The following is a 13,464-nucleotide window of genomic DNA, read 5'->3' on the forward strand; positions in this document are numbered from 1 at the left end:
AGGCTCTCTGAGCCAACCTCCTCCTTCCAAGGAACTCAGTCACTTCCAGGCACTGGGGTGAGGGCCAGTCTTCTTACTGCTCAGCACCTCCTACTCTGTGGCTGACACCTACGCTGCGGCCCGCCTTCAGAGGAAAGACAACCTGTTATTTTGTACTTGTTGCTGTCTTATATCAATAGAAAGCCAGTGATGCTGTTCTCAGCAAAAACACAGATTCACCCTAAGAAGCTGTCCTTTTCGAAATGGGATAATCCTGCCCTGGTATTCCCTGACTGGCAAGAATCCCTTCCATATGAGAACATCTGTCTGTATCTGAAATTGATTCTAGTCATGGGACTACTGATGCGTATCAGATGGTTTAGTAGAAGAATTAATGGTTTAATCCTGGCTTATCAATTGATGGGTAATATATGTTTTTTGGGCTTTCCCTGGTGGCTCAGGGGTAAAGAATCTGCCTGCTGATGCAGGAGACATGAGTCCCATCCTTGGGTTGGGAAGGTCCCCTGGAGAAGGAAATTGGCAACCTAGTCCAGTATCGTTTCCATGGGAAATCCCATGAAAACAGGAGCCTGGTGGTCTGCAGTTCATGGGGTCACAGGATCAGACCAAATAACAAAACAACAAACATGTGTTTCTTACAGACCATTTATTTACTTCTACCATATCTGTAGAGATAAGCCACAACTATTATGAAAGAGCCTCTCACCTTGTGATACAGTGTTGCTTTTAAACCTACATTGACATAAAACAAATTATTTGCACACCTCACTGTCATCATACAATTTCAGATATTTTAAAGTTAAAAAAAATAGTAGCTGCCTCCTACTGCTCTTTGGATAAATAGCCACATCCTCACCATGACCCTCAAGCCTGTCTGGTTTCACTGTGGGCAAACTCCCCTCTTGAAAACCTCTTTCACCTTCTTCCCAGATCTCAAATTCAACATTCTCCCTCTGACCTCAGGGCTTTTGCACATGCAGTTTCCACAGTATGGGATAGTCTGCCTCTTCCTACATTGTTCCAGACCCAGCAGATCTCACCCCAGGGCACTCCTTTGCCAGTCTTAGTAGAATCTTTTAGATGAGCTCAAAAAAAAAAAATAATAATAATAACAACATCTTCAGGAAAGGCTGTCCCTCAGACTACAGACTATGTACGGAAGCTCTGATTAATGTTATCATAACATGGTGTGTTTTTGCTTGTGATGATTTGTAGTTTGCCATTCAATGTTTGCCTATGTCATTATTGCTTGAAATCTGTCTCTCCCATTCCTCTTCTGTGTTCCACGGGCAAAGAGGCTGTTTTTCTTACCATCAGAAGCATGCTGGCCAATAAAATGTGGGGCAGACAGCTGCTGAGTCACCGCTTGTCAAACAAATAAATGGATACCGACTAGTATGGCTGATGGCTTGGTTGGGTTAGTGCGCGGCTGAGCATCCTTGCGTGCAATCTCCTCATAAGGCAATGAACTATTTCTCAAGCCATAGAAGAGTGTCATTCAGAGTGGAGCCTTTATGACAGCTGGGCAGGTTTTCTTACCTGCTTTCTTGCCTACTCATGATGGGAAATTGTTACTTCATCTGCCTCTCATTTAAAAACAAAGACAATGTCTTCACTTTTCCTCCATCCTGAGACATCGACATCATCATTATTATTTTGTTTAGGAAGCAAGTTTTTTTAAATTTACTTTTTGCTGCTATTGCTAAGTTGCTTCAGTCGTGTCTGACTCTGTGCGACCCCGTAGATGGCAGCCTACTAGCCTCCCTCATGCCTGGGATTCTCCAGGCAAGAACACTGGAGTGGGTTTCCATTTCCTTCTCCAATGCTTGAAAGTGAAAAGCAAAAGTGAGGTCGCCCAGTTGTGTCTGACTCTTAGCCACCCCATGGACTGCAGCCTACCAGGCTCCTCCGCCCATGGAATTTTCCAGGCAAGAGTACTGGAGTGGGTTGCCATTGCCTTCTCCAAATTTACTTTTTAGTTGAAGGGAAATTACTATACAATGTTGTGTTGGTCTCTGCCACACAATAGTGCAACTGAGCCATAATTTTACAGATATCCCCTCCCTCCTTAGCCTTCCTCCCCTTCCCACACCCTATCCTTCTAGTTCATCGCAGAGTGCCATTTTGGGCCCCCTGTGTTATATAGCAACTTCTTGACTGCAGCCATGAAGTTAAAAGATGCTTACTCCTAGGAAGAAAAGTTATGACCAACCCAGATAGTATATTCAAAAGCAGAGACATTACTTTGCCGACTAAGGTCCATCTAGTCAAGGCTATGGTTTTTCCAGTGGTCATGTATAGATGTGAGAGTTGGACTGTGAAAAAAGCTGAGCACCGAAGAAATGATGCTTTTGAACTGTGGTGTTGGAGAAGACTCTTGAGAGTCCCTTGGACTGCAAGGAAATCCAACCAGTCCGTTCTAAAGGAGATCAGCCCTGGGTGTTCTTTGGAAGGAATGATGCTAAGCTGAAACTCCAGTACTTTGGCCACCTTATGCAAAGAGTTGACTCATTGGAAAAGACTCTGATGCTGGGAGGGATTGGGGGCAGGAGGAGAAGGGGACAACTGAGGATGAGATGGCTGGATGGCATCACTGACTCGATGGATGTGAGTCTGAGTGAACTCCCGGAGTTGGTGATGGACAGGGAAGCCTGGCGTGCTGCGATTCATGGGGTCGCAAAGAGTCGGACACAACTGAGCGACTGAAATGAACTGAACTGAACTGAATGAACCAGCTATCAATTTTATACATGGTAATGTATATATGCTAAGACATCATTATGCAATGACATAATTTAATAGTAACTTTTCAGAGGGAAAAACCAAATATATCCCCCCAAATATTGCTCCCACATTAAATCTATATATATTGATTGTAAAACACCCAATTCTGGATGTGTTAACATGTTATAAAAAGGTGAACATCTTTGAATTTAGACAAAATTGGCAGTCCTACCACAAAGGCTGGTTATGAATATTAAAACATATGAAGGCATGTGAAGTGTATTGCTAAGTGTCTGGTACACAATGTTCAATAAAACGGTACTTATTAGTAAGCTTATTACTATTATTCCTACCATTTTACTTTGAGAGGATTAACTTGAGTTTATCCTGTGGGTTTTAGATTCCCAGTGACGTTAAAGGGCTCGTGTTCTTGTTGGGGAGGAAAAAAGTTTCCTCTACCCTACTAGTATCTTCTGCCCGCTTTAAGAACTAAATTAACAGGAGACAGATTAATAGGAGAAAATCAAACAAATGTTTAATAACATGTATTCATCGGAGAAACCTAGGAAAAGTGAGTAAGTCACCCAAATGGTTAAATCCCTCACCTTAAATGCCATCCTCAGCTAAAGACAGAAGAGGATGTTGAGGGTAGGGAGAGCCTGTTACAAGAGGTGGCCAGGAGAAGTGCAGTAAACAAGCCTAAGGATTTTGTGCAGACTTACTTCTGTAGAGACTTGCTCATCCTTCTTGTCCTGGTCCAGGGAGGGAGACACTTTTACAAGTGGAGAATTCCCTTGTAAATGTAAATTGTTCTTACAAAAGGGTGACTTCTACTTGATTTTCAGAGCTTTTCCCCTTGTCTGCCATTTCTTAGAAAATGTGCTCAGTCGATCAGTCCTGTCCCACTCTTTGCGACCCCATGGACTGCAGCTTGCCCTCCAGGCTCCTCTCTCCATGGGATTTTCCAGGCATGAATACTGGAGTGGGTTGCCATGTCCTCCTCCAGGAGATCTTCCCCACCCAGGGATCAAACCCGCATCTCTTGTGTGTCCTGCATTGGCAGTCGGATTTTTTACCAGTTAGCATTAGGTTAGTGAAGTCGCTCAGTCGTGTCCGACTCTTTGCGACCCCATGGACTGTAGCCTACCAGGCTCCTCCGCCCATGGGATTTTCCAGGCAAGAGTACTGGAGTGGGTTGCCATTGCCTTCTCCAGAGGATCTTCCCGACCCAGAGATCGAACCCAGGTCTACTGTATTGTAGGCAGACACTCTACCGTCTGAGCCTCCAGGGAGGCCCATCTTAACCAGCTTTCAGTTCAGTTCAGTCGCTCAGTCGTGTCCGACTCTTTGCGACCCCATGAACCGCAGCATGCCAGGCCTTAATTAATATGCCAAAGAGACATATTTAAGGGTGTCAAATTCTGCTCCCCTCCACTTGGCATGTGTGGGTGAATGCAGTCTCCCCTCAGTACTCAGGCCTCAGAAAGTCACAGTGACACACAGGAGTTAGGCATCACTGTGGAGGTCCTGGAGCAACCTGAACTGGGAGTCCCAAGCTGTTTGGACCTCACCTCCGGTGTGATCGTGAATGAAGGGAAAGGAGCCCCGAGGGTGAGTCCCTAGGCTTCCTCGGACAGTCAGAACTCCAGCTCCAGCTCCTTTCCTAAAGAAAAGGCCCCGCTTGGTGGGCCAGGATGTTCATGTTGTCCTTTCTGTGTTTTCACAAAATAACATGGGAGTGTATTTATTCCAAGAGATCTCGGTTGGGCATTTCCGGTCCCACTGCCACCCCTCTGGCCCGGACTTTCCTGGCTCGCCCCCAGGCAGTCACTTCCCACCCACCTCCACACTTTCCTGCCTGCAACCCGCCCAGTTTAATTCAATTCAGTACAAACAAGCGCCTGCTGTCCTTGGAGTCATCTAACTTAAGGCGGGGGCCCCCTTCTCACTCCCTTTCCAGTCTGGCTGAAAAAGCTCACCGTCATGGGAAACATTATTCTTATTCACATGGAGAGAATAGTTCCTGCCCTTGGTTAGTCTGGTGTGTGAAGCTTTCCCAAGTCAGAGCCATTCGAACTTCCCAGACTTTCTTCTGGTTTCCCCTGCTCTGTACCTGACTCCCTGCCCATCCCATCTCTCACTCTCTTCTTTCTGGAATAATCTCCTTCACTCTTATCTCCCTTAGCACCGTCCTGAGGCACTTGATTGTATGTTTCTAGCTTGGGGTGTAGTCAGACAGGCACACAGCTGGTGACTTTTCTAGATCATAAACTCCTTGAAAGCAGAACATCCACCTCACTTCTCCTTATATTGTAGTTTTTAACTACAGTACATGGAGAAATGAATACATGACCTTTGGGTTTCTGAAACATCAAAAGGAACAGTAATTATGTATCCTTTATGTGTCGCAGAAATTAAATCTGCAAGAAAAAAAAAGGTGCCCAGTGGAGGGATCTTTGTTGAGCAAGTCATTTCTTCTGTGTGTTCTCCCTCTGAACTCATTTAACTGTGCAAAGGGGCTTTTTTCTCTGATGGGCAGAGCAGAGAGGTAAATGCTGACAGATGATGCTATTTTGGGCTTCCCAGGTGGCATGAGTTGTAAAGAATTCGCCTTCTGGTGCAGGAGGCTTGGGTTTGATCCCTGGGTCAGGAAGATCCCCTGGAGAAGGAAATAACAACCCACTCCATTATTCTTGCCTGGAGAATTCCATGAACAGAGGAGCCTGGTGGGTTGTAGTCCATGGGGTGGCAAAGAGTCGGACACGGCTGAGCAACTGATATCACTACACTGATGCTATTTTAGCTGTCTGTCCATTCATGCATGGATCCCATGCTCAGAAGGCAGCCAGTATTCTTTGTTAAATCAACACCAGTGCTTTACTGTACGAAGGGTGGGTTGAATTCGGACGTGTTACTGAACCAAACCTGTGTCTGTTTGCCCTCCTGTAGCAGTCAAGCCAATCTGCTGACACTGGCTTGGGATGAAGGAGAGGGTGGTATTTATTATAAGGCTCCAGACAAGGAGTCCAGGCATCATGAATGCTCAAAAACTTGAACTCTCTGATGGGTTTCAGGAAAACATTTTTAAAGGCCAGGTGAGGGACGAGGTCACTGGGGTCTGTGATCAGCTCGTGCACAAATTCTTTGATTGGTTGATGATGAGGTAATAGGACCATGCCACAGGAATTAACATTATCAGTCCTTGGGCTCCAGTAGGTCTGGGGGCTACTGCTGCTCATGGTCATTAAGTAGTTAACTTTTTCCATTTGGTGGGAGTTTTGGCATCTGTTAAAGGACTCAAGGCAATTTGCATCAGATACTGTTATCTCGGTAATTCAGAGGGGAGTTAAAGCAGAGGATGTGGGGGGATGGGCCTGTCCTGGGAAGTCTCCCTAGGAAGATGGGATCAACTGGGAAGGGTCCTGGGTTCAGGGCGCAGCCAAGCAGGGTTCTGCCTCCCCTGTGCTCAGTTGCTTCAGTCCGGTCCGATTCTTTGTAACCACAAGGACCTTTGCCCACCCAGCTCCTCTGTCCATGGGATTTCCCAGGCAAGAATACTGGAGTGGGTTGCCATTGTCCTCCTCCAGGGGTCTTCCTGGCCCAGGGGTCCAACCAGCATCTCTTACATCTCCTGCACTGGCATGTGAGTTCTTCCCAGTGCCACCTGGGAAGAAACTCCCACCCCGCCCCCACCAGAGATGGAACGCTTCCCAGATTTGCAGGTCATCCTTGCACAGGGGCCATGCTAATCTTCTCTGCCCCATTCCAATGTTAGTGTATGTGCGGCTGAAGCAAGCACTCTTTCTCCCCCAGCTGCCCTCTTCTCAGCCGCAGTTCCTGAGGGGAAAGAGTCGTCGCTCAACATTCTCATCTTTAAGAGTGAAGCTGACTCTACCTACTTTTAAGGAAACGGGTGTCACAGACAATTTTTCAGAGCCAATGACACTGTGATACCTGCAGGAGGAAGTTCTTGGCATTTTAGGGCTCCTGAACTAAAGAGTTGTGTAAGCAACATAGCCTGTCAGTTTTCCATGTTACGTGTTTTTTGGTTCCGTGGAATTTTAGGTGTTCTCTTGAATGTAATGACTTATTGCACATGCCTACTGAAAACAAATGCACAACCTAAGAGCAGTGAGTTTCAGTTTTGTTTGGGGACCTAAGGACAATGGCCCAGGAGATAGCCTCTCAGATAGCTCTGAGAAACTGCTCCAAAGAAGTGGGAAGAGCCAGTATATACATACATACATACATACATATATATATATAGTTTTTTGGGGGGGGTGCTGGGAAATACATTTAGTCAAGCATAAAAATATTACTGTTAGTCACAAAGGTTCCCTGGTGGCTCAGTGGTAAAGAATCTGCCTGCAGTGCAGGAGACGCAGTAGATGCAGGAGACCTGGGTTTGAACCCTGGGTCAGGAAGATCCCCCTGGAAGGGAAAATGGCAACCCACTCCAGTATTCTTGCCTGGAAATCCCACGGACAGAGGAGTTGGGTGAGCTACAGGCCATACGGTCGCCAAGAGTCGGATACGACTAAAGGCACTGAGCACACAGGCACGCAAGCCCGTCACAAAGAACAGGCATCTCAATTAATGATTTTAGTGCTTCTCTTTGTGTGGGAGAATGCAAGCACCTGGACCTGAGATCACGGAAATTCCTACTTAGATATGCATCTTCACTAGCTAGGGGCCCATCCATCCAAAGCACAAAATGCTCCCTTCTTCCCCCCCAACCCCATTCTGAATTCCCCTCAGGGTTTGGTGTCCTGGGTGATACAATGAGTTGGGACTTCACCATTTGTATAAGGGGATGATGAGCCATACTCTTTGTTCTTCCTGTTTACACATGTTTTAAAATTGTGCATGGGATATAGTTTCTAAACCTGATCTCTTCTTTCGATGACCAAGTAACATGGTGTTTATGTTGTAGCAGACATGTTTCTAAGTATCAACAGGCTCTGAAGAATGAAGTCAACAGTATGGTTGATTTTCAAATTTCTTTCAATGACTGCAAAGTCAAAATAGAATTCTGAGTTCACCAAAAAAAAACAAAAAAACAAAAAAACACACACCCTGAAAAGTCCCAGGAAATGTTAGGACATGCTTGGGGTTGGGAGATCTGATTTTCAGCCTCAACCTGGAGTTGACCGAATGTGGTGATCTAGAGCATATTATTTTTTCTCCCACTGTTGGCCCCTCCAGGCTATAAAGCAGAGGCAGTGTGACAGTCCCTCTTCCTCCCAAGGATGTGATGTGGAATATATCCTCAGACTAAAAGGTTACACAGATATTTGAATTAAATAGTGGGCCTACTTAAGTGTTTCTCGGTGCTATTATTTCTAGGTAGATTGCCTATACAAAAATTTCCATCTCAGTGATAGGTGACAAGTTGCTCATTCACTAGTCCATGAGAATCACTTACCTTTCCCTCCTGCATTATCAGCTTCATTTTCAGACACTGCAGAAATGGCCTTGTTTTCAATGGTGGACATAACCTGAGTGACCATTTGGTCTTTGTGTTCCCTGTCATCCTATCCCCCTCAAGCTCTGAGCTGGCTCTCAGCGGTGGGGGAAGAGGTTGCTGCCACAGTACCAGCCTCTCAGATAATGATACACCATAGAATTCTTTCAGGGCATGAGGTTTTAGGGCAAGATACTCCTGAATCTAATTTTTCCTGCATTATTTTAACCAGATGCTAATAGGAATCGACAGGAGACTGACCTCAAACTGTGGAAAATTTCTTAGATAGAAGCTGTTCAACGAGAAATGTCATTCTCTAGCCATTTCGGAGTCCTGTGATTTTGATCAGAATAGAGTTATTTGCCTTAAGGATTTTTCTAAACCTATTACTTTCCTATAAAAGACTTTTCAATTGAAATAATACATTTCTCAGTATGTAGTTACTTTCATTGCTGGAGAGCCTAAATACTTGAATAACGTCTTAAACTCCTATTCAAGGACCATTTTCGCCACCGCAGAATTCACAGAGGGTGATATATAGTGACTGTTTTAATACCTTGATGCCATATTAATAAAATCCAGATGTAATAAGAAAAGAAAGGATCCTATATCTTAATAATATCATAGTGCTCTTTCAGAAATGCTGAATAATCACTGTGGCTGGAGTTGGAGAGGGAAGGACACACCATTATTTGAAGAACATCATATGGTGCCTAACGTCTTAGAGAAAGCATGGCAACACTTTCTATCTCATCTGAAATGTCGTCCTCCTTCAGATCAGCTCTATGCGGATAATGCTTCTCAAGACATTTTCTCATCTGCCTTTTGCTCTTTCACGTCCACAAAAGACACTAGCTTTAGGGTGGATCTCACATAATCACCGATGATCATTGCATCTCAGCCCTTTCACCCTTCATTGGAAAGTCCATCTTTGAGGGGTTGCAAACTTACCTACTCATAGGTCTGCTTAATCCACTGGAACTGCCAACCTTGTCAGTGGTCTGAAAGCTTATATAGTCTTGTGCTTTGCAGGTGACTTCCCAGCTGACTCAGTGGAAAAGAATCCGCCTGGCAATGCTGAAGATGTGGGTTTGATCCCTGGGTCAGGAAGATCCCCTGGAGGGGGAAATGGCAACCCACTCCAGTATGCTTGCCTGGAGAATTCCATGGACAGAGGAGTCTAGCAGGCTGCAGTCCATGGGGTCATAGAGTCAGACATAACTGAGCATTCATGCACACACCCAGGCACTATTCTGGATGAAATACTACCATCATTCAAAATAACACACTGTAGAATTTCAGCACCTTTTATTTAAAACATTAAATAATGCTTTGTAGGAGGTGCTTTTTCAATCTTACTTGTAAAGTGAGAAAACACTCAAAGAGTATCAACTGTAAGGTTAGAAAAGGAATCTCTAGAGACATGTGTTCTAGCAAAATGGGACTTTTTAGCACTGATATATTTCACTTTAAAATAGTTGATAAGTCAATAGTTAAGTTTTCCTTCCCTCCTTCAAGAAAGGAACTCCTGAGTATTAGCAGTATTTTTGGCATGCACAGTTATGTCATTCTTAAGCTATCAGTGCCTGAAATCATTCATTTTAATACATAAGGAGAATTTCCTCTGGCTATAGCAGAAAAAAAAAAAGTTGTTTGCTTAAGATTGAACTAAAGTTCATGGTAATTGTGTCACAGTAAATGCTTAGAGTTCTTTGTGTTTTTGTCACATATTTTAGCAAAGGATTCAGTTTGTTTTAGTATTTTTGCTCAACGGGCACATGCCTTGCCCTACCGATCAGATACCTGGTTGCTAGTGGGTTCAGAGAACATCTTAGAGTTCCTTTGCCAGTGGTCTTTCAGCATGTTGGGGAACGGGGGGCAGAAGGCATGTATCGCAGGAGACACGCCAGGCCGCTGGAACTGTCAGCAGCAACTGTGTCATAGATGGTGCCATTGCCTCATCTGAAATTTAACGCTCAGAGGAAAACTGTGAGGCAACATGGAATGGAACATAGGTGTGTCAAGCGGGAGAGCATCTTCTAAAGATTCCTGAGATCATATTACTATTTGTGTTGTCACGTATCTTTTTGAGGTATGTGAGAGAACAGCTCTTGAGCAAAAGAGAAATTATCCTGTGAGTGAAGTCATGGATTTGAGAGCTCGCTAGCCCCTGGCAATGATGACTTTAGGTTTCTTCACTTTTTCCCCTCATCTCTTCTCTTACGTGTGTTCTGTATGAAGACAGCAGATCTTCTTGGAGGCCATGGACTATGGTGGCACTTCCCCTAACCTTCTATTCTTCTTGGAACTCTAGTTAGTCTTGCAAAATTTAATAGTTGTTTCATGGGAAAAGAATTTTCCTGGCTGTATTAGTCAAGCTTCTGCAGAAAAATGGAACTGTTTTGTTGTTCAGCCACTCAGTCAGGTCCCGCTCTTTGAGACCCCATGGACTGCAGCACGCCAGGCTTCTCTGTCCTCCACTACCTCTTGGAGTTTGCACAAACTCATGTCCGTTGAGTCAATGGTGCCATCCAACATCTCATTCTCTGTCGTCCCCTTCTCCTGCCTTCAATCTTTCCCAACATCAGGGTTTTTTCCAATGAGTCAGCTCTTTGTATCAAGTGGCCAAAGTATTAGAGTTTTAGCTTCCGCATCAGTCCTTCTAATGAATATTCAGGGTTTTCCAGGTGGCTCAGATGGCAAAGAGTCTGCCTGCAATGCAGGAGACATGGGTTCGATCCCTGAGTCAGGAAGACCTCCTGGAGAAGGAAATGGCAACCTACTCCAGTATTCTTGCTTGGAGAATCCCATGGACAAAGGACCCTGGTAGGCTATAGTGCATGGGGTCACAAAGAGTCAGACATGACTGAGGGACTAATGGAAGTGATGAATGTGTATTAAAATAGGAGATTTGTTGTGAGGAAATGGCTCACATGATCATGGAGGTTGACAAGTCCAAAATCTGCAGTGTGGTTCTGCAGGTTCCAGACACAGGAGCGTCAACGGTGCAAATGAAGCCTGAAGTCATTTTGTTGAAAAATTTCCTCCTGCTTGAGAAAGACTGGTCTTTTGTTCTATTCAGGCCTTCAACTGATTGGTTGAGGCCTATGCACATTGTGGAGGTGAATTTGCTTCGTTCAAGAGTTACCGCTTTAAATATTAGTATCAAGTGTTAGATGCTCAGTCATGTCCGACTCTTTGCGACCCCATGGACTGTAGCCCACCAGGCTCTTCAGTCTGCGGGATTCTCCAGGCAAGAATACAGTAGTGGGTTGCCATTCCCTTCCCCAGGAATCTTCCCAAGGCAGGGATCTAACCCAGGTCTCCTGCATTGCAGGTGGGTTCTTTATAACCTGAGCCACCAGAGAAACCACTTTAAATGTTAACCTCTTCCAAAAACAAATACCACTAACCATCACAAGTCCACTTCTTGTCAACATGGCACTTACATGCATCTCTTTATACCATAGAAAAAGAACTAAGGGGGAAAGGCAGACACTTGCTTAATACACACCTGTGCACACACACACATATTCATAGCAAAATAACATGAAGCATCATGACACTCACAGTCCTCATCTCTGTAACCGTCCTGGCAGTTGTTGGTATTCATAACTACCTTCTTCCACTCCCCATTCTGTGTTCTCTTTGCCTGCAGCAAGCAACTCAGCTGATTGTGGTTTTCTACCTGGTGGGGTAACCCAGAATTCCATTCCTGAAGGATCTAGGCCATTAGTAGTTCTACCTTAATTGGGCTGTTATAGGTTTTCAGTGACCTTAATCACAGGGTGTGGGAACACCTGGAGACATGCTCAGAACTCTCCTGTGGCTTCTCAGGTGGTTCAGTGGTAAAGAACCTGCCTGCCAATGCAGGAGACCTGGGTTTGAGCCCTGGGTCAGGAAGATCCTCTGAAGGAGGAAATGGCAACCCACTCCAGTATTCTTGGGAAATCCCATGGACAGAGGAGCCTGGTGGGCTACAGTCCCATGAGGTAATACTTGGAGATAACCTAAGAAATCTCCTTTATTCCAGGGATACTCTTCCTTTGCAGCCCAAGTTCACCTGCTAGTCAAGATCAGTCACTCTAGCCAGCCGAGTGACTTCCTGGTTTGTCTGTTGTTTCAGAGGCATGAAAAGCCCAAGGTGGTGGTCTTAACTTCCAATGCAACGGAATCATCGCTGGATTTCCTGGTACAGTTTTTGTCTCTTTGTAACTGATCTCCAGGCCTCCTAGCAGATATTATAAGGTCATGAGGAAAGGAAGGAAACATTTGGCACGTGTGTTACTAGGGGTGATAGTAAATGATGCCGCCCTCATTCCTACCCTTGATTCCTGGACCCATGGATTCTATCAGAGAAATAGCACCATTCACTGAACACTGACTCAGAGCATAGACAGTCTCCTGGAGAACCTGGCCCCAGCCCTGCCAGGTATTGCCAACTACTTGGCACTGTAACTGAGTCTTTTTTTTTTTTTAATTGAGGTATGGTTGATTTATAGTATTAATTTCAGGAATTCAGTATAGTGGTTCAAAATTTTTAATGACTATGCTTCATTGAAAGTTATAAAATGTTCACTGTAGTCCCTATACTTTGCAATATATTCTTGTGGCTTATTTATTTTAAACATGTCAGTTTGTACTTCTTTTTCCATTGTTTATTTTTTCCCATTTTTAATGAAAAAAATTTTTAATGGGAGGGTAATTGGTCTACAAAGTTGTGTTGGTTTCTGCCGTATAACTCCTCTAATCAGCCATAACTATACATATATCTCCTCCCTCTTGAGCCTCTCAGCACCCCCTGCCACTCTAGGTCATCACAGAGTGCTGGGCTGAGCTCCCTGTTATTTGTACTTCTTAATCCCCTAGCCCTATTTTGCCCCGCTCCTCCTCCCTCTCTCCACTAGTAATTACTGGTCTGACTGTTCTCCTGTGGCTAAGTCTTTGGCCATTCTACCATTCTATCATTCTAGCTTCTTCAGGATGATGCAGAACATGGTAAGATGAGCAACTTACACGAGCACGGGCCCACGGCCATGCTTCACTTGCTGTGAAGCGAGTTCCTGGATCAGAAGAAATGTTGTGTGGATATCACGATGGTGTCTAAGGCCTCCTGTAATTTTAAGGATAGTAGTTTTGGCAGAAGGATTGTACGCAGGGGAAGCAAATTCATATCCAAGGAAAGTGTTATTTCAGTAAAAACAAAATGCTGCCCCCTTCCATGATGGAATGGGCTCAGTGAAACCAACCTGCCACCAGCGGTTGGCTTATCACCC

At 44.7% G+C, this 13,464-nt stretch overlaps 1 non-coding gene across 1 annotated transcript; it reads right to left on the reverse strand.

The window, feature by feature from the left end:
- Positions 1-6,416: 6,416 nt before the first annotated feature.
- Positions 6,417-6,523, reverse strand: LOC120879736. The gene has a single exon (XR_005724881.1). It is a non-coding gene; the product is annotated as a U6 spliceosomal RNA (small nuclear RNA).
- Between the last annotated feature and the right edge of the window lie 6,941 nt (positions 6,524-13,464).

This window comes from Oryx dammah, unplaced genomic scaffold (genome assembly GCF_014754425.2).
Source record: "Oryx dammah isolate SB20612 unplaced genomic scaffold, SCBI_Odam_1.1 HiC_scaffold_20, whole genome shotgun sequence".
Classification (NCBI taxonomy): domain Eukaryota; kingdom Metazoa; phylum Chordata; class Mammalia; order Artiodactyla; family Bovidae; genus Oryx; species Oryx dammah.